This window comes from Saccostrea cucullata, unplaced genomic scaffold (genome assembly GCF_032062105.1).
Source record: "Saccostrea cucullata isolate Sc308-1 unplaced genomic scaffold, CSIRO_AGI_Scuc_v1 ctg251, whole genome shotgun sequence".
Lineage (NCBI taxonomy): Eukaryota > Metazoa > Mollusca > Bivalvia > Ostreida > Ostreidae > Saccostrea > Saccostrea cuccullata.
Window position 1 is genome coordinate 541381 of NW_026935559.1, and position 4202 is coordinate 545582.

The 4202-nt window shown below is 33.5% G+C and overlaps 1 pseudogene; it reads left to right on the top strand.

The window, feature by feature from the left end:
- The first annotated feature begins 625 nt into the window (after positions 1 to 625).
- Positions 626 to 3888, top strand: LOC134243236 (uncharacterized; annotated as a pseudogene).
- The last annotated feature ends 314 nt before the right edge of the window (positions 3889 to 4202 follow it).

The window sequence follows — 4202 nt, forward strand, 5'->3', positions numbered from 1 at the left end:
GAGTCACTCTATATGAGTTCCAAAATAAACTTTTAAAAATATCAATAACAAATTTTTCTTCGATATTTAATTTGATATGTATGTTTACCTTATTTTGACTCTTCGTAATTTGAACCAAACTTACAAAAATTACTTGTGCAACAATTAACTTGCGTCACCTGCATACGGGGTTTATATTTCTCAGTTGTTTCAATACGCAAGAGCATGCTCTACTTATAAACAATGTTTAAGGTTTCACCAATGGTCAACTTGTCCAAAATGTTATTCTTACAATAGCTACAAAACAATGTGAAGTATAAAGTTAAAACTTTTACAGTTTATAATTATTATGTATCATTGATTAGCAGATAAAAGTAACACTTAAAAACAAATAATTAAATAATTGGATTTTTTTTGAGAAAAAATATATTAAAAAGTTGCACATTTAAAAAAATGCACCTGATTAATTCTGTACTATTGGTGAAAACCATCATTGGAGAAATAATATATATTTATCAACGAAGGGCAAGTTGGACATTAATGGTCCCTGAAACGCTGTTATTGAAAGCATGAAATGTATAAAGACAAGACCCCTATAAAATCCGCCATTTGCAATGTACGAGAGTCGTTCAATAAATCATGCAACATGTCATCTAAAAGTAAGAAAAGTACGTAATACATATTGTAAATAGTTTCAATCCCTCAAGGTATTTCCTGTTACTCTTTACGCGTGTCTTAGGTCTTTGTATCAATGAACAGAAATCCTCAGCATACTCATCTTTAAGAATGCCCAAAAGACACTAATGAATATCAATTCTCATGACATATCTCACATTGTACAATCTTCCTTTGATTGTTTTCATGTGTTTTGGAATGAAAAGATCTTACAGTGACTGCGATCAAACTAATATGTGTAATATTGAAAAGTCCTGTGTACTTTCTTTTCTTCAAAATCTCATTTATTTCTCTAAGCATATATATTCAGCTGCGTTGTCAGGCACAAGAAAAATACCCTGGTCATGGACTTCCTTTGCAGGATATCCGTTCAAATTTCCTTTGTGCAATTTGAAGATAAAACTTACCATTTCTAGTCCTTCATTTGGATGTATGGACATGGTTTCACTTAATTTTCATGGACCTCTTTAAATACACGTAAACTAATAAAACATATTGATTCCACATTTTTATCATTAATCTTATTTAACGGCTATAAGAAGAGCAACCATATTTCGTCATACATTTAGCAAGTTTATCAAATCTTTATTTTGTTTAAAAATTTGTTTTTAAATAAACCGTTGGCACATTTAACGAATGTTCTCTCTTGGGCATTTGTGAGAAAATAGGGCACCTATCTGATTGAAATATTGTTATATGTTTTTACTTTGACAGAATTCTACAAAATGCTGTGACGATTAAATGTTTAGTATCTTAGCAATGTCTTTCCATGTAAAAGTAGCATTTGCAAATGTCATGTGACACATTAAGTCGATATTTTTTGGTGTCCCCACAAATTTCAATTGACCACGTTAACTATTATATTTGAACTCTCTTCTTTTTCTTCTCCATTAATGTATTCATCTGAAAAGTATACATCGTTAAAGATAACATTTTCTACACATAAAAATCATAACTTTAATATGAGGTTTGGGTAAAAAGCGCAATTTTCATTTACGCTCTTATTTTCACTTCTCGACAGAGATCATTTATAAACAGTTTTCAGCTCAGTGTAGTGACCATGGTTACTTTAAAATGAATTTCTTCTTGGGATTTTCTGTGTTAAGGAGAACTTTTTAAATATGAAAAAATAAAAGCAAATGCCTCAATCCATTATGATATACTGTGATATACTATGATATGCATTTCTTCTTGAACGACCCTCGTACTATCAGTTTCTTATCTTAACTATTGGACAAAATAAACAGGGAAAAAAACTTTCCAAAAGTTATCTGTAATGATGTCTTTCACTAAAAGTACGGAATTAATTAGGTGTACATGTATTTTAAAAAAAAATATATGCATTTTTTAAAAGAATTTTTCTCAATAAATATTTTTCAAAGTACTAGTTTTTATTATCAAGTGATGCTTTCCATCTGTTATTCAATGATATATTTATAAACTGTGAAAGTTTTAACTTTATAAACCACATAGTTCAGGAGCTATTGTAGAAATGAATTTTTGGACAAGTTGACCTTTGGTGAAACCTTAAAACGCACCCATTTATTAAAAGCATTGTGATTCACACAGATTGAAACACAAAGAAACAAGTAATCACGGAACAATAGTTAAGAGTTATGTTATAACCCGAAATTTTTATACCTGATTTTAGTCAAATCAGGACTATGTATAGAGAGACGAATAATTTTTCAGACTTTCATGTATGATGGCCAGGTGCATGTATGCGTAGATACGTGTATCATACTAAAGACTTGAAAGAGTGGAGAAATGAAAGTCAATTATAAATGTTGAATCAAGATACTCAAGCAAAATTTAAAATACTTCATGTCTTTTTATCAAATGATGAATTTGAACTTTTACATGATGGTTCCAGAGAGTGTTTGCAGATAGAGGATTTACAAAGAGATGACAATCCCCATTAAGAAAAAATGAGACCTCCAAAATACCTGGAGAGAATGCTGTTAGTCAATCACAAAGAAGATCAACTGCTTCATGAGAGATTAGATGATATTCACATCCGGTCGCGCACGCGTGAAATGCAGTTGGAAAGGGAACGAATAAAAGTAAGGGATGAATGGAAGGAGAGCAGAAGACAACAAATTCCAGTTGATTCTATACCACCTCTCGTGTCTCCTTAAAATCTCCCAGCTTCTCGCTTACCTCAAAGGAAAATAGGGACCGTGGAGAAACCGAAATTACACAGAAGAACATCACTCTTAGAAGGAAAAATGCTGTGAATTCGTATCTGTTGGGGGAATACAGAAGAATGTCAGAGGTCATTCCCCATACTTTTGGTTATTTCAAAGAAGGATGAGAAAAAGGCTAAAATGCAATCACTTTTTCCATTACAACGAATTTTGGATAAAGAACACAGAAACGAGGAACCAGATCTTCACAGGATTACCAACCTGGCACGGTCTAGCTGTTAAGAAAATGAAGGAGAACGTGTCTTTTTAGAAGAAAATTGACATGAACAGACAAAGACTGTCCTTATCTAAAATGTTTAAAGAGATGCACGAACGTCGTTCCGAAACTGATCAGCACACAGATGGAACCTGCGCTTTATTGAAACGCAAACTCGAAAAGCGACGAAGGGAATCGATGCCAGAACTTGACATGAACACTTTACCCATGCGTCGAACTTCGGACCCCATAGAACCTTTTGCTTTCGACAAATCACAGTCTGCTCCCTTGCTTGGTGTTTCCAATGAAACAATCGATCCCACTATTTACGAAGAAGCTGAATCAGAAGATGATTTCGAAACTGACTTTGAAGTAAAACTGCCCTCTAGATTTGAAAGATCTCAGAGTTTGCAGTTTAACCCATCTCTACAAAGACACCATACGAATTTAGAAAAAAGAGAATCTGTGAGTTCAAAACCTCGAAGTCACATGCAAAAACGGAATTCTGTCTCCTCGGGAATTGCTCGGCCATTTGGTCAGCAACTTCCTCCTCGAAAGAGACATTCAACTGCAACCGTTCCCCGGCCATCGTCTTTACAGCTTCCTAAGTTTAACCCACGTCATACTGGAAGTCTTTTAGGAGCGCCTCACAGGCGTTTTGATTCCCATGTCAGTGCTGAATTCATAGACGAAGACGAACTTCGAGCAAAACAAAGAGTTGCCATCGAGCTCCAGGAATTTGAAAGGATTCGGCAAAAAGTCGATCGCTTTATGACTCTTGGTGAATCAGAAAGGCTAGGTCTAAGAAGAGGATACACACTATTTACGTAGTCTTTATGGGATCAAGATGTACAAGTATAGCAGTGATTCTGCAAAATTAAATAACCAAATGCTTAAACCGTGTTCCTGCATGAATATACAGGATGTACATTGATTTTATAAATTGTCAAAAATCTTTGTCTCAATAAAAGCATTGTTGAAAAATTCACACGTAAAAATCTGGCTTTCGTAAAAAGTTTTTTTCTTTTTTTTTTTGTGTTTAAATCTTCAATTCCAAGTTACCAATTCAATGTTTTATTAGATTTACCAAGAGTAGTTTATAATTAAAGTAAAGTAAAAAAAAACCTCACATTTTTCTTACTCCT